The following is a 22,056-nucleotide window of genomic DNA, read 5'->3' on the forward strand; positions in this document are numbered from 1 at the left end:
AACAACACAGATTTCTCTTCAGAATTTGTATACACACAACACAACTTATAATATTACCACCTGACAATATACATAATTATGAGGACACATAATTAAGTGTCTAAGCCCCGCCTATGACAAAAAACGAAATTATAAGGACAGTGGATACACAACACACATAAATGACATTAATGTGTATTAGAGGGACAAACATGAATTAATGGGACATTGCAATACACAAACACAAACGTGAAGGCATTGTGCATTAAAAGGACACACCTGATTTATGAGGACAAATGAACACAGTACTGAGACTGCAAACACATCCACACCTGTGGGTCATACTCCAACACACAACCATTCTAAACTATGATATTCTGATATCTGAATATGCAACTATGTCTTTTACACTATACTGCTATTTGTGTGATCACATGACCTTTAAACAGACATGAGGACATACGACAGTGCACACCTTCAGAGAACAAGAAGTTTATTAGTGCTCGTTTACAACATTACAGCTGTTGCCCTGACAATATTACATAAATCACAAGATACTTAAAACCTCTCATAAACATAATTAACAAAAATTGCTGAAAATAAATGAAAGGGTCCCCCCTCATGTTTTTTTCTAAACCTGTATGAGTTTCTTTCTTCTGCTGAACACAAAGGAAGATATTTTGAAGAATGTGGGTGAGCAGACGGGTGACGGTAGCCATGAGTTCAATAGCACAGAAAAAACACTTCGGCAGACAATTTCAACATCCCTTTAAAGCTTTCAACAGAAGTTTAAGACATAGCCATACATTTGAACAAAACAGAATAAACAGCAGCGGCAACAGAAGAAAAAACAAACATGGGTAACACTTTATAATAACGTTCAGTTATAAGTTTAGATGATGAACTAAATCATTTACAAAACATAACTATACATTCATTAATGATTAATAAGTGATATGCTAACCATTAACAAATGTGCTGTTTATTATCAAAACAGATCAATAGTAGATGTTTGAGTTATTAGATGATGTACTATAATTAACACAAACATTATTGGAGTACTTATGTCAAACTTGTTTTAGTGTCATCTCAAACAATGGCTAATCTTGAACAAATGATGAACAGACTATTAGTAAATGATCAGTAATGTATTGATGAATCCAAGTTTTCAGCTGGTGTGTGTTCAACTGCACACACATGCTAAAGCAGCATCATTGAGAAGAGTTGTTCCAGTCAGGGGACTGCAGTGTGTTCTGAATCTCTGCAGTCCTCTGTGTGGGATCTGGGATAATGTGAAGTGGTTTAATGTCCTCTGACACACACATCAGGTGATGAGCAGAAGTGTCAGAGGTCGAACCCTCACCGGTCAGCACTTACACTTGTGTTCAACACCTACTACAGGTGATGTGGAACTCATTTACAACCCTTTCTGCATCCCCTAATCTAAAGTGTACACTACAATTGTATACACATCACTTGTATATGAATATATGGTATAGCATTCCACTAAAAATGAATGAATGTATTAACCAATAACTTATAAATTACTTATAACTGAATTAACAAAACAGTCATAAAATGTTAGCATACTACTAAGTCATTTATGAATGTCATGTTTTGTAAATGATTAGTTCATCATTATCTAATAACTTATAAGTGACTTATAACTGAACATTATTATAAAGTGTTACCAAACATTTAGCAAGTTTCATGTAAGCGATAATCCCTGATTCCTGACAAAGGCTCGCTGTTTTGCTGAAGCCAGACGCTCTGCAGTTTACCCGGTGAACTGTGCTCAGTTCTGCAGACTCCGCTGGAGGCCATATCTGCCGTTTTCTTCTTGCCTCGCCCCTTCAGAAGATTCAAGAATCCCTACAAAAGAGGAAAACAGATTCTTTAACCCATGGGGTGAAAACCACTTCCTTTCCTCCCAACTCGTCCCACTGTCCTCACCCTCATCTTTAGTCTAGAACTGATTAATAATCGGAGACAAAAGTGATGGGCTGCTGTTTGTTAAATACTTGTGTTTGTTGTGTGTGTGTGTGTGTGTGTGTGTGTGTGGCCTACACCTGGGTTATGAGGACGTGTTTTGTGAGGACACGTGACTTATGAGGACATTATCATAAGATGATGTTCCTGATGTTTGACTTGACTGAAGAACCCCAGTGTTGTGTGTGTGTGGCTTACTCATGGGTTAAGAGGACACATGATTTATGAGGACATTATCATAAGATGATGTTCCTGATGTTTTAGTTGACTGAAGAACCTCAGTGTTGTGTGTGTGTGTGTGTGGCTTACACCTGGGTTATGAGGACACATGATTTATAAGGACATTCTCATAAGATGATGTTCCTGATGTTTGGCCTGACTGAAGAACCCCAGTGTTGTGTGTGTGTGTGTGTGTGTGTGTGGCTTACACCTGGGTTATGAGGACACATGATTTATGAGGACATTATCATAAGATGATGTTCCTGATGTTTGACTTGATTGAAGAACCTCAGTGTTGTGTGTGTGTGAGTGTGTGTGTGTGGCTTACACCTGGGTTATGATGACACATGATTTATGAGGACATTATCATAAGATGATGTTCCTGATGTTTTACTTGACTAAAGAACCTCAGTGTTGTGTGTGTGTGTGTGTGGCTTACACCTGGGTTGTGAGGACACGTGATTTATGAGGACATTATCATAAGATGATGTTCCTGATGTTTGACTTGACTGAAGAACCCCGGTTTTGTGTGTGTATGCGTGTGTGGCTTACACCTGGGTTATGAGGACACATGATTTATAAGGACATTATCATAAGATGATGTTCCTGATGTTTGGCCTGACTGAAGAACCCCAGTGTTGTGTGTGTGTGTGTGTGGCTTACACCTGGGTTATGAGGACACATGATTTATGAGGACATTATCATAAGATGATGTTCCTGATGTTTGGCCTGACTGAAGAACCCCAGTGTTGTGTGTGTGTGTGTGTGTGTGGCTTACACCTGGGTTATGAGGACACATGATTTATGAGGACATTATCATAAGATGATGTTCCTGATGTTTGGCCTGACTGAAGAACCTCAGTGTTGTGTGTGTGTGTGTGTGGCTTACACCTGGGTTGTGAGGACACATGATTTATAAGGACATTCTCATAAGATGATGTTCCTGATGTTTGGCCTGACTGAAGAACCTCAGTGTTGTGTGTGTGTGTGGCTTACACCTGGGTTATGAGGACACGTGTTTTGTGAGGACATTATCATAAGATGATGTTCCTGCTGTTTGACTTGACTGAAGAACCTCAGTGTTGTGTGTGTGTGAGTGTGTGTGTGTGGCTTACACCTGGGTTATGAGGACACATGATTTATGAGGACATTCTCATAAGATGATGTTCCTGATGTTTGGCCTGACTGAAGAACCTCAGTGTTGTGTGTGTGTGTGTGTGTGGGTTACACCTGGGTTATGAGGACACATGATTTATGAGGACATTATCATAAGATGATGTTCCTGATGTTTGACTTGACTGAAGAACCTCAGTTTGTGTGTGTGTGTGTGTGTGGCTTACACCTGGGTTATGAGGACACATGATTTATGAGGACATTATCATAAGATGATGTTCCTGATGTTTGACTTGACTGAAGAACCCCGGTTTTGTGTGTGTATGCGTGTGTGGCTTACACCTGGGTTATGAGGACACATGATTTATAAGGACATCATCATAAGATGATGTTCCTGATGTTTGGCCTGACTGAAGAACCCCAGTGTTGTGTGTGTGTGTGTGTGGCTTACACCTGGGTTATGAGGACACATGATTTATGAGGACATTATCATAAGATGATGTTCCTGATGTTTGGCCTGACTGAAGAACCCCAGTGTTGTGTGTGTGTGTGTGGTGCTTACACCTGGGTTATGAGGACACATGATTTATAAGGACATTCTCATAAGATGATGTTCCTGATGTTTGGCCTGACTGAAGAACCTCAGTGTTGTGTGTGTGTGTGTGTGTGTGGCTTACACCTGGGTTATGAGGACACATGATTTATGAGGACATTATCATAAGATGATGTTCCTGCTGTTTGACTTGATTGAAGAACCTCAGTGTTGTGTGTGTGTGAGTGTGTGTGTGTGGCTTACACCTGGGTTATGAGGACACATGATTTATGAGGACATTATCATAAGATGATGTTCCTGATGTTTGGCCTGACTGAAGAACCTCAGTGTTGTGTGTGTGTGTGTGGCTTACACCTGGGTTATGAGGACACATGATTTATGAGGACATTATCATAAGATGATGTTCCTGATGTTTGACTTGACTGAAGAACCTCAGTGTTGTGTGTGTATGTGTGTGTGTGTGGCTTACACCTGGGTTATGAGGACACATGATTTATGAGGACATTATCATAAGATGATGTTCCTGATGTTTGGCCTGACTGAAGAACCTCAGTGTTGTGTGTGTGTGTGTGTGGCTTACACCTGGGTTATGAGGACACATGATTTATGAGGACATTATCATAAGATGATGTTCCTGATGTTTGACTTGACTGAAGAACCTCAGTGTTGTGTGTGTGTGTGTGGCTTACACCTGGGTTATGAGGACACATGATTTATGAGGACATTATCATAAGATGATGTTCCTGATGTTTGACTTGACTGAAGAACCTCAGTTTGTGTGTGTGTGTGTGGCTTACACCTGGGTTATGAGGACACATGATTTATGAGGACATTATCATAAGATGATGTTCCTGATGTTTGACTTGACTGAAGAACCCCGGTTTTGTGTGTGTATGCGTGTGTGGCTTACACCTGGGTTATGAGGACACATGATTTATAAGGACATTATCATAAGATGATGTTCCTGATGTTTGGCCTGACTGAAGAACCCCAGTGTTGTGTGTGTGTGTGTGTGTGGCTTACACCTGGGTTATGAGGACACATGATTTATGAGGACATTATCATAAGATGATGTTCCTGATGTTTGGCCTGACTGAAGAACCTCAGTGTTGTGTGTGTGTGTGTGTGTGTGTGGCTTACACCTGGGTTATGAGGACACATGATTTATGAGGACATTATCATAAGATGATGTTCCTGCTGTTTGACTTGATTGAAGAACCTCAGTGTTGTGTGTGTGTGTGTGTGTGGCTTACACCTGGGTTATGAGGACACATGATTTATGAGGACATTATCATAAGATGATGTTCCTGATGTTTGGCCTGACTGAAGAACCTCAGTGTTGTGTGTGTGTGTGTGGCTTACACCTGGGTTATGAGGACACATGATTTATGAGGACATTATCATAAGATGATGTTCCTGATGTTTGACTTGATTGAAGAACCTCAGTGTTGTGTGTGTGTGTGAGAGTGTGTGTGTGTGGCTTACACCTGGGTTATGAGGACACATGATTTATGAGGACATTCTCATAAGATGATGTTCCTGATGTTTTACTTGACTAAAGAACCTCAGTGTTGTGTGTGTGTGTGTGTGGCTTACACCTGGGTTATGAGGACACATGATTTATGAGGACATTATCATAAGATGATGTTCCTGATGTCTGACTTGACTGAAGAACCTCAGTTTTGTGTGTGTGTGTGGCTTACACCTGGGTTATGAGGACACATGATTTGTGAGGACATTATCATAAGATGATGTTCCTGATGTTTGACTTGATTGAAGAAACTCAGTGTTGTGTGTGTGTGTGTGTGTGTGGCTTACACCTGGGTTATGAGGACACATGATTTATGAGGACATTATCATAAGATGATGTTTCTGATGTTTGACCTGACTGAAGAACCTCAGTGTTGTGTGTGTGTGTGGCTTACACCTGGGTTGTGAGGACACGTGATTTATGAGGACATCATCATAAGATGATGTTCCTGATGTTTGACTTGACTGAAGAACCTCAGTGTTGTGTGTGTGTGTGTGTGTGGCTTACACCTGGGTTATGAGGACACATGATTTATGAGGACATTATCATAAGATGATGTTCCTGATGTTTTAGTTGACTGAAGAACCTCAGTGTTGTGTGTGTGTGTGGCTTACACCTGGGTTGTGAGGACACGTGATTTATGAGGACATTATCATAAGATGATGTTCCTGATGTTTGACTTGACTGAAGAACCTCAGTGTTGTGTGTGTGTGTGTGGCTTATACCTGGGTTTTGAGGACACGTAATTACGGGGATATGGAATAACACACTTGAACACAACTCATGGTTGACTCAAAGTGCTGTCCAATACACATGAAGACAAACATAATAGAAAGAGAATACAAACAATACAGTAGATAAGTTATACCTGGTTAAAAGCTAACCCTAACCCTAATTATATGTAGTAAAAAGTTATAGTTAACCTCTAGTCTGGCTAACCCTGACCCTGATCATAACAGAAGTAGGTAGTAAAAGTTATAGTTAACCTCTAGTCTCACAGCAAAAACTCCAGTGTTAAATTAACTCCCCTGAGAGTACATGTGAGACCACACTCAAGAGTGTTAAAGTGTTAAAGTAAGAGTGTTAAAGTAACACTGAAGCAGTGTTAAAGTTAATAAGATAATTAACTGATTAATGGAGTGATGATTGGCAATTATTGAAGATACCTGATGTTAACAGAATTACCAAATGAGGCCATTTTGGTGATCAGTGTTTGTTTAACTTGGGCTCTTGACCCTTGACTTTGTAAGGTTATATTTTGTTTGATGCCGTAACCAACAGTCAGACAAGCCATGAGAAAAGCTGATTGTTTGGTGTTGGTTATGTTTTGATGTTGTCATTACTTGATCTGAATCACTCAACTAATTTAGAGTCTCTTAGTTGGGTTTATCTGGTTGATTCTAACATGAGATCCAGCATTTTCAATATAATTCTAATGATTTCTTTGCCACTAGAGGCAGACGTTGAAAAGACGTCCACTGAGGAGCCAGAATGAAAGTTTTTATGACGTCTGTTTTGGACGTGATCTGCACGTCTGATATAGACCCTCATGGACCTCAAGGTTAAACACTAGTTCAAATCTGCTCATTGTGGACATATGTTTTATCTGTAATTGCAAAGCAACTCACAGACAAAGTGTGTTTATCCAAAAATCATAAAAAACAAAATTAACTGATAATTAGATGTTGATGATTTATGGTTCATTTGAAGTCACCATTGTGGAGGGAAGCGTTTGCTTTAGTTGGGCTCTTGGTCCCCGTACGTGTGTTAGCGTTTTTGAGGCTGCTGTAACTGTGTGTGTGTGAAACACAAGAGTTGTGGCTGAGAAAGCAAAGCTAAAGTGACATCAGGTGTTGTCAGCTCCTTGTTGATGATAACTAAATCATCAGAAAGTGTGCATCTGATATTATGTTTTTATTTGGTACAATAGTAATTTGTTTATAGCCTCTGCAGTATTGGCACCAATAGCCTTATCCTGAAGGATGATAAAGTACATACACCCAATGTTTTGAGAAAATATTTCCCATGATCACACACAGACATCAAGGTTTGGCCTATGTTTCACAACAACGGTGACACAAAAACGCTTCCTGCTGCAATGCATGATGGGTGGCTTCGTAGTACAAAACTGATGCTTGATTGTCACCATTGTTGTGAATCATAGGCCAAATCTTGATATCTGTGTGTGACCATGGGAAATATTTTCTCAAAACATTGGGTACACATACTTTTTTTTCTCACCCGTCAGGATAGGTGGTCCTTTTATTGCTATTGGTGCCAATAATGCAGATTCACAAGATTATAGAGGCTATAAACAAATAACTATTGTGCCAAACAAGAACACAAAAAACAACATCAGATGCTCACTTTCTGATGATTTAGTTATCATCAACAAGGAGCTGACAACATCTGATGTCACATTAGCTTTGCTTTCTCAGCCACAACTCTTGTGTTTCACACACACAGTTACAGCAGCCTAAGAAACGCTAACACACGTACGGGGACCAAGAGCCCAACTAAAGCAAACGCTTCCCTCCACAATGGTGACTTCAAATGAACCATAAATCCTCAACATCTAAACCTCTGTTAATTCTTAGTAAGAGCTTCTGTAGACGTCTGACTCTGACAGAAATAGTCAAAGTGTGTCTTATATCTGTGATTAAGGGCAGCACAGTGTCTCAGTGGGAAACACTGGCTCCTCACAACAAGAAGATCCTGGATTGAATCCTGAGCCAGAGAGTCTTTCCTTCAGGTCTGGTTTCTCTCATGATCCAAAAATGTGTGAATTACAGAAGATAAGTTGTCTAAAGTGTCTAAAGGTGTGAGTGAAGTTTCTTTTATTTTTATGATTTTTGGACAAACACACACTGTCTGAGTTGCTTTGCAATTACAAATGGAAAATATGTCCACTTGTGAATTGTGATGTTCTCATTTGGTGATTCTGCTTGTTATCATCAGGTATCTTCAATAATTGCCAATAATCAGTTAATTATCTTATTAACTTTAACACTGCTTCAGTGTTACTTTAACACTCTTATTTTAACACTTTAACACTCTTGAGTGTGGTCTCACATGTACTCTCAGGAGAGTTCATTTAACACTGGAGTTTTTGCTGTGCTGGCTAACCCTGACCCTGATCATAACAGAAGTAGGTAGTAAAAGTTATAGTAGACCTATAGTCTGGCTAACCCTAACCCTGATCATGACAGAAGTAGGTAGTAAAAGTTATAGTTAACCTCTAGTCTGGCTAACCCTAACCCTGATCATAACCGAAGTAGGTAGTAAAAGTTATTGTTAACCTCTAGTCTGGCTAACCCTAATCCTGATCATAACAGAAGTAGGGAGTAAAAGTTATAGTTAACCTCTAGTCTGTCTAACCCTAACCCTGATCATAACAGAAGTAGGTAGTAAAAGTTATAGTTTACCTCTAGTCTGGCTAACCCTAATCCTGATCATAACAGAAGTAGGTAGTAAAAGTTATAGTAGACCTCTAGTCTGGCTAACCCTAACCCTGATCATAACAGAAGTAGGTAGTAAAAGTTATAGTTAACCTCTAGTCTGGCTAACCCTAACCCTGATCATAACAGAAGTAGGTAGTAAAAGTTATAGTTAACCTCTAGTCTGGCTAACCCTAACCCTGATCATAACAGAAGTAGGTAGTAAAAGTTATAGTTAACCTCTAGTCTGGCTAACCCTAACCCTGATCATAACAGAAGTAGGTAGTAAAAGTTATAGTTAACCTCTAGTCTGGCTAACCCCTTATCCTGATCATAACAGAAGTAGGTAGTAAAAGTTATAGTTAACCTCTAGTCTGGCTAACCCTAACCCTGATCATAACAGAAGTAGGTAGTAAAAGTTATAGTTAACCTCTAGTCTGGCTAACCCTAACCCTGCTCATAACAGAAGTAGGTAGTAAAAGTTAGAGTTAACCTCTAGTCTGGCTAACCCTAACCCTGATCATAACAGAAGTAGGTAGTAAAAGTTATAGTTAACCTCTAGTCTGGCTAACCCTAACCCTGATCATAACAGAAGAAGGTAGTAAAAGTTATAGTTAACCTCTAGTCTGGCTAACCCTAACCCTGATCATAACAGAAGTAGGTAGTAAAAGTTATAGTTTACCTCTAGTCTGGCTAACCCTAACCCTGATCATAACAGAAGTAGGTAGTAAAAGTTATTGTTAACCTCTAGTTAGGCTAACCCTAACCCTGATCATAACAGAAGTAGGTAGTAAAAGTTATAGTTAACCTCTAGTCTGGCTAACCCTAACCCTGATCATGACAGAAGTAGGTAGTAAAAGTTATAGTTAACCTCTAGTCTGGCTAACCCTAACCCTGATCATGACAGAAGTAGGTAGTAAAAGTTATAGTTAACCTCTAGTCTGTCTAATCCTAATCCTGATCATAACAGAAGTAGGCAGTAAAAGTTATAGTAGACCTATAGTCTGGCTAACCCTAACCCTGATCATGACAGAAGTAGGTAGTAAAAGTTATAGTTAACCTCTAGTCTGGCTAACCCTAACCCTGATCATAAGAGAAGTAGGTAGTAAAAGTTATAGTTAACCTCTAGTCTGTCTAACCCTAACCCTGATCATAACAGAAGTAGGGAGTAAAAGTTATAGTTAACCTCTAGTCTGGCTAACCCTAACCCTGATCATGACATAAGTAGGTAGTAAAAGTTATAGTTAACCTCTAGTCTGGCTAACCCTGACCCTGATCATAACAGAAGTAGGTAGTAAAAGTTATAGTAGACCTATAGTCTGGCTAACCCTTACCCTGATCATAACAGAAGTAGGTAGTACAAATTATAGTTAACCTCTAGTCTGGCTAACCCTAACCCTGATCATAACAGAAGTAGGTAGTAAACGTTATAGTTAACCTCTAGTCTGTCTAACCCTAACCCTGATCATAACAGAAGTAGGGAGTAAAAGTTATAGTTAACCTCTAGTCTGTCTAACCCTAACCCTGATCATAACAGAAGTAGGTAGTAAAAGTTATAGTTAACCTCTAGTCTGTCTAACCCTAACCCTGATCATAACAGAAGTAGGTAGTAAAAGTTATAGTTAACCTCTAGTCTGGCTAACCCTAACCCTGATCATAACAGAAGTAGGTAGTAAAAGTTATAGTTAACCTCTAGTCTGGCTAACCCTAACCCTGATCATTACAGAAGTAGGTAGTAAAAGTTATAGTTAACCTCTAGTCTGGCTAACCCTAACCCTGATCATAACAGAAGTAGGTAGTAAAAGTTATAGTAGACCTATAGTCTGGCTAACCCTTACCCTGATCATAACAGAAGTAGGTAGTACAAATTATAGTTAACCTCTAGTCTGGCTAACCCTAACCCTGATCATAACAGAAGTAGGTAGTAAAAGTTATAGTTAACCTCTAGTCTGTCTAACCCTAACCCTGATCATAACAGAAGTAGGGAGTAAAAGTTATAGTTAACCTCTAGTCTGTCTAACCCTAACCCTGATCATAACAGAAGTAGGTAGTAAAAGTTATAGTTAACCTCTAGTCTGGCTAACCCTAACCCTGATCATGACAGAAGTAGGTAGTAAAAGTTATAGTTAACCTCTAGTCTGGCTAATCCTGACCCTGATCATAACAGAAGTAGGTAGTAAAAGTTATAGTTAACCTCTAGTCTGGCTAACCCTAACCCTGATCATGACAGAAGTAGGTAGTAAAAGTTATAGTTAACCTCTAGTCTGGCTAACCCTGACCCTGATCATAACAGAAGTAGGTAGTAAAAGTTATAGTTAACCTCTAGTCTGGCTAACCCTGACCCTGATCATAACAGAAGTAGGTAGTAAAAGTTATAGTTAACCTCTAGTCTGTCTAACCCTAACCCTGATCATAACAGAAGTAGGTAGTAAAAGTTATAGTTAACCTCTAGTCTGGCTAACCCTAACCCTGATCATGACAGAAGTAGGTAGTAAAAGTTATAGTTAACCTCTAGTCTGGCTAACCCTGACCCTGATCATAACAGAAGTAGGTAGTAAAAGTTATAGTAGACCTATAGTCTGGCTAACCCTTACCCTGATCATAACAGAAGTAGGTAGTACAAATTATAGTTAACCTCTAGTCTGGCTAACCCTATCCCTGATCATAACAGAAGTAGGTAGTAAAAGTTATCGTTAACCTATAGTCCGGCGGCCCGCCACATTCTAATCTGCCCCGATTTTACCAGATTTTAGTTTGACTGACAGATGCTTTGCCAAAGCAATTGAGTAAAACACAACTTCAAAGAAACTGAGAATGCTGAAAAATGTAAAAAAAAAGATGTTTGGTTTATTATGAAACTGATAATGAACCAAAAATTAAATTTTTTACATTGCTGAAATGAAATAAGTATTCTGTTTCTGCATATTTATGTAAAAGAGAAGCGCACACTTTGCTCATGCAAACAGCTTCTGATCTGGTGTTTTCAGCGTATCAGGTCACAGTAACACACACACACTCACCACTGAGGTTCTTCAGTCAAGTCAAACATCAGGAACATCATCTTATGATAATGTCCTCATAAATCATGTGTCATCATGACCCAGGTGTAAGCCACACACACACATACACACACAACACTGAGGTTCTTCAGTCAAGTCAAACATCAGGAACATCATCTTATGATAATGTCCTCATAAATCATGTGTCCTCATAACCCAGGTGTAAGCCACACACACACACACACAACACTGAGGTTCTTCAGTCAGGCCAAACATCAGGAACATCATCTTATGAGAATGTCCTTATAAATCATGTGTCCTCATAACCCAGGTGTAAGCCACACACACACACACACACACACAACACTGAGGTTCTTCAGTCAACTAAAACATCAGGAACATCATCTTATGATAATGTCCTCATAAATCATGTGTCCTCATAACCCAGGTGTAAGCCACACACACACACACACACAACACTGAGGTTCTTCAGTCAACTAAAACATCAGGAACATCATCTTATGATAATGTCCTCATAAATCATGTGTCCTCATAACCCAGGTGTAAGCCACACACACACACACACACACAACACTGAGGTTCTTCAGTCAGGCCAAACATCAGGAACATCATCTTATGATAATGTCCTCATAAATCATGTGTCCTCATAACCCAGGTGTAAGCCACACACACACACACACACACAACACTGAGGTTCTTCAGTCAGGCCAAACATCAGGAACATCATCTTATGATAAGGTCCTCACAAAACGTGTAAGCCACACACACCTGACATACTGTGATGCATTTAAAGTCAGGAACATTACCTTGGATAATATGAATCTTTAAAATAATCTTACAAATGCTAAATAGGTTATGTAAAGTTTACAGTACCGTGCATTTCCTTGGCCACTCAGAATCGCCGTAATTGTGTGATATCTTCACCAGGACAGATGCTCCTTACAGCAGATAGGCAAACGTGAAGTTTTTCTATCCACACGGATCGTCTTCATCCAGTTGTTTGGATTCATATGTTCAGAGATTACAAGTCATCCAAAGGGAACTGTCATCTCGGGCTGATCAACACTAAATAAATGACAATTCAACTTTCAATTAAGAATTCTTATTCCTGTTAGACACAAAAAAAGACAATATCAGTGATGAAAATCTATTTGAAATTGAATGAAATTCTTTGTGATCACCAATCATTTAATAGTTTAATAGCGTTTGGTATTAAGATGTGTTTTGGACGATCGGATCAAAAGTGGATAATGCTCAACACAGGTGTAAATGGGGTTTAAAACATTTTGAGCTTGTCAACTTTCAACCACTTCCAGAAGTTGGAAAACTCATTCGACCAGATTGCTTTCGTAGTGTAACGTCTGTGTGGTTGAATGTGTTCAAACAGTCACAAAAGACCGCCTGCTCTCCGCTGAATGACCTAATGTGGAAACTAGAGATGCTTCGATACCAGTATCGGTATCAGCCCAAAATACCAGAGAAATAAATGCATCTAATTAACAGAATATTAAACAAAATTAAATATCCATACTATAGCTGCTGTGCACAAGCTGATGAGCGAAACACGCAGAGTGGATTGAGCTGACGTTTTTCAGACATCGCTGAAAATTATGGCCCATAATTACACAGACTTCTGTTGCATGCTCTTGACTGCTAACCCACTCACCAGGACACATTTGGATTAAAAATACATTGTATATGCAAATAAAAAAAGGTTGAAGGTTACATTACATTTTAATATAAGATGTACAATTTTTATTTGACATAAGAAGACACAGATATGACAGTTAATACATTTAAAAATACTGTTCACCTCTGACTTTATTGATCAGTTATTTTAGGGTTTTGATCTTCTCTTGAGTCTTTGACTAGGCTAGGCATTAAGGGTGTGAACCTACACTGGTCTCACGGTTCGGTTCGATTCGATTATGATTATCATGCCATCGATTCGGTTCGATAACACGATTCAGCACACTGCACTGACGATGCACTTCTTCCTCATGTATATCATTTTGTCAGTCAGTTATATGAACTGAACCTTTTATTTTACCTGCTCAAAGAAAACACACTTCTTGAATGTATCAAATATGAAACAAAATGTATAAACATAAAACGTTTTGTGACCAAATGTAAATAAATCGTTTTGATAAATCAGATATATCTAATCTGTAAAAATGCATGAAATGACCAGGTGTAAACAGGCCCATTAAGAACTCGAACGTTGATATAATTAGATTTTTGGCTGAGCTGGGTCCACCTTGTCACTGACCGGCGTTAACAGCTCACGATGAAAATGGCTGACGTGGTTTCTCAAGTTAGTGGTATTACCCCATGCACATTTTATTTGTGCGTGACATAATTTACACACAGCACGTGTGTTCTCCAGGTCGTGCTCACCAGGTTGTTCAAAAAATCCGAAATGTGCCCAGATGTCTGCTTTTAAAATAGTTGGAGCATTTTTAACTACTCACACTCGTGTCTCGCCTCCCTCTGCCTTTCTATGCTACCGCGACAATGCACATACACGACAAATGATGGCAGAAAAGCGTCAGTACATTATAATAGGTTATGGTCTATTACTGAACTGATACCGAATCGTCCTTGTCTGCATTGCGATGCATCAAAAAAACAAATAATTTCGACAGCCCAACTAGGCATGTTTCCTATTAATTGTCCTAGGAACCTCTAAGTTTATTTTAATTTTTGTGTATTTTGTATTACTCTATAATGTTGTAGTTGAAGGTTATTTAAAAATTTACAAAACAGGCCAAAAGTTTGGACACGTTACTATTTGTAATGTTTTTGAAAGAAGTTTCTTCTGCTCATCAAGCCTGCATTTATTTGATCAAAAATACAGAACAAAAATTAATATTGTGATATATTATTACAATTTAAAATATTTGTTTTTCAATGTATTCTACTTTAAATGCTGATTTATTTCTGTGATCAAAGCTGATTTTTCAGGATGGTTTCTCCAGTCTTCAGTGATCATGATCCTTCAGAAATCATTCTCATATTCTGATTTATTATGAGTGTTGGAAACAGTTCTGCTGACTAATATATTTGATGAATAAAAGGTTCAAAAGAACTGCATTTATTCAAAATAAAAACATATTTTCAAATAATATAAATCTCCTTTACTATCACTTTTTATCAATTTAACACATCCTTGCTGAATAAAATTATTGATTTATTAAAAAAAAGAAATAAAAAAATGACTGACCCCAAATGACTGACCAGTATTGTATACAGTTGTTACAAAAGATTTCTATTTTTAAAACATTTGCTTATTTTTTTTATTTTTATTTTTTTACTTTTTATTCATCAAAGTATTATAAAAACATACCACAGGTTATGAAATAATATTAGTCAGCAGAACTGTTTCCAACACTCCTAATGAATCCTCATCTGAGAATGATTTCTGAAGGATCATGATCACTGAAGACTGGAGGAACCATCCTGAACATTCAGCTTTGATCACAGAAATAAATCATCATTTAAAGTAGAATAAATTGAAAAACAAATATTTTAAATTGTAATAATATATCACAATATTAATTTTTTTCTGTATTTTTGATCAAATAAATGCAGGGTTGATGAGCAGAAGAAACTTCTTTCAAAAACATTACAAATAGTAATGTGTCCAAACTTTTGGCCTGTACTATATATATATATATATATATATATATATATATATATATATATATATATATATATATATATATATATATATTGAGCCCTGCAAATATAGGGAGTTACTTTCAAGTCCTGCCTCTTTTGTTATAAAATTAAGTTGTTATGGGGAAAAATAATGTCTAAAATAAAGTCTGGCCCCCAGGAATTTCAATGGGCCCACCCTGCATCTCAAAGCTGGAGCCGGGCCTGTGATACAGCAATAGCATGAACAGTGGAAGTAACTGTAGCTCCTATAATACAGTTTAACAGGCATAATTAGGCATACAAATAACTGAAGGATATCTATTTGCTAAGCCAACTCAATTTGATTCATATTCTTTTGGTTTCTCTATTCATTATTTTTAAAAATGAAAAATGCAATGAAAATACAAGTTATTGGTACTATTGGTAAGTTGGAAGTTCGTTCTGGAAAAGTGGTATCAGTTCATCCCTAGCGTAAACATTACAGGACGTGTGCAAGACAGTCAGCTAATTACCCAAGTTACCCAAGAGAAAAAACGTAGAGCACAATGTTCTCTCTCACCATTTCTTGATTTCTGACACATTCATAGTGTTCGGCTGGTCTCCGGTCACGTTCATGTGTAAATTGCGTGAGATAATTTTTGTCCATTAGAACAAAAGACCCGAAAAAGCCCATACATTTACTCACCCATACACCCTCCCTTTGAAGAAACCAGGACAGAAGTGGTTGAAAATGAATAAAAGAGACTGACTAAAACACCAAGTGTAAACGGGAATGTGTGTCCCTCATCTACTCGAGATCCGATCGACCAAAACGCATCTTAATACCAGGTGTAAATTAGGGATGCACAATTTATTGCCACCATATCGTTATCATCCAATAAATGGACATTATTAATGTTAACGTTATCAATCCGATATGAAAATTATGCCGATATATATAAGCTGATAGATCATGTAATTTTCCTTCAGCTGAGACACTTCAGATGCGCAGTATTCATCATGATGGTTTTGAATTGCTTGATATGATTGGAATCACTTTTTTTAAAATGTAATGTAAGGGGGGGCTTACATTAGCTTACATTGTTGCAGCCATTAAAATAGTTCAGTTTTGTTTTTAATGTCAAAGTAGTTATATTTTGTTTCGTTTCATTGTTAAGTTAATTTAGAAAAATGTTTAGAGCAATTTTTTGTTTGTTAAATTAAAGTTTACATTTTTTTAAGTGACGACCAAGTGGCCAGTGGCCAACAGTGAGTAAACCGCATGTTTAATCAATTTAGCCTCTCAAATCAACTATTGACTTGTCTTGCCTATAATAAAATCCATAGATTTAAAACACTTCAAGTATCACAATGTTAGTTAATTTAGCCTACTATAATATTACCTCCACATTAAAAAGGCATTTTTGACGAGCTGAGGCAGGCTGATGCTGCTCGCAACGGCACTCACAAACGAAACGAGCTAAACAATCTAAACAAATAAAAAAATAAAAGAACATGCAGTTTGTATTATACCTTACACCTCTGCAAAATGAATATAAATCAGATCTTAAATTCCCGCGGTATAGCCTATATTTAACGGAGTTCACAGCAACGAAAGCAAAAGATTCAAGATGCATTTTATTCAGCAGCTCAAAGACCGCAAAATGAAAGAGCGAAGCACTGGTAAGATCATTTATTAATTTTTATTGAAGATGATTGTGTTTTTGAGCATCTAAGACTTAGACTACGACCATTTGCGTTGGCTTGCTTTACTCATTTGCGGCGATGCGTGTTCCAGCTCCATCATATCTATCTGACTACAACCTATAGCCCATAACACGCTCTCACACACGTTTATTATTTAACCATTTGCCAGGAGTAAAATTTACACGTGGTTTAAGATACCTGGTCAGAGAAAATGAATGAAGAAATCATTTGTAAAAAGGACCTAACTCTAGCAGCTGCTGAAGAAACGCGCGCTGCTGCTGGCGCTGGACTCTATAACCCTGAGCGAGCATGTCTTGACAGTCGAGTAAGCTATCATGGTCTCATGATGTTTCCACCAGTGCAGCACATCTCATTGTTCCTTTTAATTAATCAAATAAATATAAAACAAATGAGAAGCCTAAAAAGGTCCGAAGCCTGGCCCACATTTAGGTATGACGTGAAAATTAGCCCGAAGTCCGGCCCTAGGGGCGTAAAAAAGTCGGGCTCTGCTCTAGTGTGAATCTAGGTTCTATTGTTGAGCTGTACTGTGTTCTGCTGTTTGCACAATAAAATAAAAACGTGAAAAAAGTATTTTTAACGGGTCACAGATACTCGTCGGTTGTATTTTTATGTAATGCTAATTCAATATTATAATCTTATCAGTTAACTGTTAATAATCGATTAATAAGCATCGCTTGTCGGTCGGGAAAATTAACCGAAATGAGCATCCCTAGTAGAGAGGTTTATATAAAGGGGTTTGAGTGATCAATTATCAGTATTTACATTTCTCTCCGATATGGCAGGAAATTAATGTGGAGGATTTGAACTGTGAAGATGATTGACGCCAGTTTAAACTGTGATATGATGCACATAACTAAGCAACAGAGTCCGTTAAAGATAATAAAGTAGTATGTCCCAAAACTTGCATACTCTTCTGCTACACACTCAAAAGTATATACTTTTGTTCACAAAAAGAGTATACTTTTAGGACGTAGTATAAGTAGGCGAATTGGGACGCAGCGTATGTCTTTTGGAATGAAAGTGCGCAGTGAACTGCCTTGAAACTCGAGCTGGCGCCGGCTGTTCTTCCCTGCCAAAAAACAGAATGGGTCACGTGACCTCCAGAGCTCTATAGGATGCGTTTGGTTGAGTTAATTAACGTTGGAGTAAAGCGCTTTATAGTACCGTTGATCATCTTTAGCTTCAGCACGTACTGCTAAAACAGTGATGCACAACATTAATAACTACTGGGACTGTCCTATACATAACATTACACTGAGAACACTCTTGTAATAAAATGCTGTTAATTCTTTGGGATTAGCTGTTGTGTTTCAGTGTGTTGTTGCAGAAGGGCAATTCTACAACAGGAGTTACACAGATTAGCATGTAACTTAGTCAAAGCTTCACTTGAGCATTTGTGTAATTTTTTGCAGATATAAGCAATATAGCGTGTTTCATTGAGTTAATAACCCGCAGCACATCATTGTACGAGTGATCATCTTAATCTTTAGCGCACGCTCTGTAGCAATGCACAACATTAATAACATATGATTGGGGTTGTCATATTACATTATAATAGTATACACTAATGTAATAAGTTGTAAAGTCTTCGGGTTTAGTTGTTGTGTTTCATAGGAAGAGCGCTATTCTGACTACATAACTTAGATCATCTGTGTGTGATTTTGTGCAAATATAAGTTGCAATACCATGTTGATTTTGTTCAAATATCTGCATTATCGTATACAGGATGTGTTCTGTTGAGTAAATAACCTGGTAGCAACGTGGAGACTTATCCATGGCACATGCATTTTGATTCTTTATAGCCTAATTCATGCTGGCCAATGACTTGTTTGCATTATTTAGTTTTTTTTTTGTTGTTGTTAGGCAGTGGGTGTTTTTGGTAACACTTTACAATGAGGTCTCATTTGTTCCTTATTGTAAAGTGGTACAATTTGTTTTATTATACAGAATTGGCCATAGGAGTGTAAAACTAATTTTAAAAGTTAAGGAATCTTACACTAGTAATAAATACTCCATATGTTTGATTTATGTTAAAGTGTTTGGGATATGGCTTTTTTTTTATGGTGAGCCTTTAGTTTTTGTAATCAGGTGCTCAAAGTATGTAAAAATTTGTATTTAGGTATAGGTCAATATATTGGTTATCGGCTTTCTGATATAAATAATTATCATTATCGGGCAAAATGTTCATATCGGTGCATCCCTATTGTAAACAGGGCCATAATTACAAACTTACATACACATCAAACACTTACCAGAGGAGTTTTCCATCATAATGAAGCTCAAAGATGAACACTTTCAGAGCGTCATAAAGATATGTTCTTTGCCTCCGCTCTCATTCTTCTTTGCTTATGAGTCTCGTCTGTATTCCAGCAGGAAATCTGCCTTCTCAAACTCAGTACAACTGAACAACAGAAAAAAAACATCACTGTAAACAACATATGTATCTGGCACAGCTTTATTAAACAAAATATTTTCACTTAAACTTAGCTCTATCAGACCATTCTCTCTTCTGAAGGGAAAACTGTACAGCCTCCTCCAGCGCATTATCTGATGTGTCTGCTGTCATAAAGAAAAACATCTATAATTATGACCATTGCATTTAATTTAACATTATTCAGCAAGATTGTTTTCATTATAAACATTAATACTTACAGTTCTATTGGTACAGAGTATATTTTATTACATTCAGGAGGAATAAAAGCATATATTGATTTCCTAGTTTCTTAAAAATGATAATAATAGTAACTTTAAACTGAGCTAACATCAAACTACAGTACTATTTACAGTAGCATGTCAGGATACTTTATCCCCTTCACAGATTGTAGTCATGACAACGCATTGTTACGATGGCTAGACTGATGTATGTGCTCAAAATAAGTTATTTACAATTATATTGGAATCTAAAACAAGTTAAATATGACAAGCATCTCTGATTCTCTCCTTACAGTCTGGGATCAGAATGACTCTATGCTAGCCCCGTTAGCATCAGGTGCTAGTTGCTTTCTGACTGTAAAACGAGCAGAAAATACCTTATAAAACACACACAAACAAGCCAAAATGAGCCACAAGCGATTAAACAGCAGATTAACTTACCTTTCTTTTAATAGTTGCTTCAAACAGGTCCAAATCACAGAAGTTTTCTCAGGTGGTTTCAATCCGGTCCAAACAGGAAATTAACCGATTATATGATATTATAATATATTTAAGGATTACATTTCATCGAGGGATCACTCTACGTTAAAAAATATATTTGACAGTTCATCAATTGTAGACAATAATGCTTAAATAATGAGTAAATTACATAAATCCACTTGTATAAGGAAACTAGATGTACACACTGGGTCTGAGAAATTCCGACATTATGAGGACTTCAGGCGGTCAGCCAATCAGAAGCTCCGATTCCTTACACGAGAGTGAATATTTATGAGGGGTGCAGTACCGCAGACCCACGTCCAGGGGCGCTGTTTTGATACACAGCTGATACACAAAATCAGGTCTATGTGAATTATAAGGACTTTAGCTGAAATTCTGGATTTTAGCTCCCCCTATGTATAGAAACACTTCTACACTGTTAGAATTATGAGGACATCGGCCCTGTCCTCATAATTCAAAATGTCCTCATAATGTGGCGTGTATTCAGGTGAAATGTCCCCGTAATACACATAGGCGCACACACACACACACACACACACACACACACACACACACACACACACACACACACACACACACACACACACATGCATTAAAGCTGTCTGTTATGCAACATTTAGCTCTTTTAAATCATTGCAGTTTTTACACTAATACAGAAACTAATTTGCAGGTTTTTAATTGTATTAATCACTGCTCTAAAGAAGACATTTTAACTCCATTTAATCTCACAGAACACTCTTTGTTTTACAAAAGGCTTTGGGAAAATAAATCACTGTGCTGTCAAAGGAAATAGAAAATAGTTGCTGTCCTCTTATCTCTGGCGGATGAATAAGTCTTGGTCGTAAGTCACATTTGCTGAAAAGGCTGAAAAGATATCTGCAGATAACCGGAAAACATCTGTATCCTTATTTTTCTGAGACATGCAATGCACAGTTGGTGGAAGTGTGTGGGTTCTGACTGATCGCTTAGCTCATTCCCAGTATGGCATGAAGAGGCTGTTGGCTTGAGTTCAGCCTTCCCAGGTGGCAAATAGAGGGTAATTGGTCCTGCTGGCTCTATTTTTAGGTGAGTGCAAAGAGATACATTAATCAGACCACACTCATTTCAAGAGGAACTGTTTATGTTATCATGCAGTAGACTGGAATCCATTTGTTCAATCACTGTTTTACCCCTACAACTTCTTCTTGTTCTTAAACAATAAACAATAACCACGATATACTACGTTCATGTAATAGTGGACAAGAGCGGAATGTAAACACATAATCAATTAAAGCGCATAATCACCATAATTATATTATTTCGTAGAGCCAACCAAACCTGTATTGTATCATACGTTTGTACCAGTTTGTATAGTCTCATGCACATTACAAAAATGTAGTGCACATGTTTACAGGGGTGTAATGCACACTTTATATGTTGCTGGATTTTACAAATATTGGGTAAGGAAAGTATTCAGACTGTATTCTGATTAATGTACACACAGCGTCCCATATTAACAGGAAAAAAAACTGAAATGTTGACATTTTTGCAGATTTATATATATATAAAAAAATTAAATATCACATGGTTCTAAGTTTTCAGACCCTTTGCTCAGTAATTAGAAGCACCCTTTACAGTCATGGGTCTTTTTGGGAAAGATGCAATACGTTTTTCACACCTGGATTTGGGGATCCTCTGTCATTCCTCCTTGAAGAT

At 37.7% G+C, this 22,056-nt stretch overlaps 1 protein-coding gene and 1 long non-coding RNA gene across 3 annotated transcripts in view; one reads left to right on the forward strand and one right to left on the reverse strand.

Moving 5' to 3' along the window:
- The window catches only part of grid1b (glutamate receptor, ionotropic, delta 1b), a 741,339-nt gene that overhangs the window by 197,644 nt on the left and 521,639 nt on the right, over positions 1 to 22,056 (forward strand).
- On the reverse strand, positions 114 to 20,575 carry LOC137055812 (uncharacterized). 2 transcript variants are annotated; one of them, XR_010900085.1, is made up of 5 exons: positions 20,302 to 20,575; positions 19,707 to 19,767; positions 19,461 to 19,609; positions 12,715 to 12,906; positions 114 to 1,851 (listed from the first exon to the last, which is right to left on the reverse strand). It is a non-coding gene; the product is annotated as an uncharacterized lncRNA (long non-coding RNA). The 2 variants fall into 2 exon arrangements; XR_010900084.1 differs by having other exon boundaries at positions 12,715 to 12,949.

The sequence above is a fragment of the Pseudorasbora parva genome, chromosome 21 (assembly GCF_024679245.1).
Source record: "Pseudorasbora parva isolate DD20220531a chromosome 21, ASM2467924v1, whole genome shotgun sequence".
Taxonomy (NCBI): domain Eukaryota; kingdom Metazoa; phylum Chordata; class Actinopteri; order Cypriniformes; family Gobionidae; genus Pseudorasbora; species Pseudorasbora parva.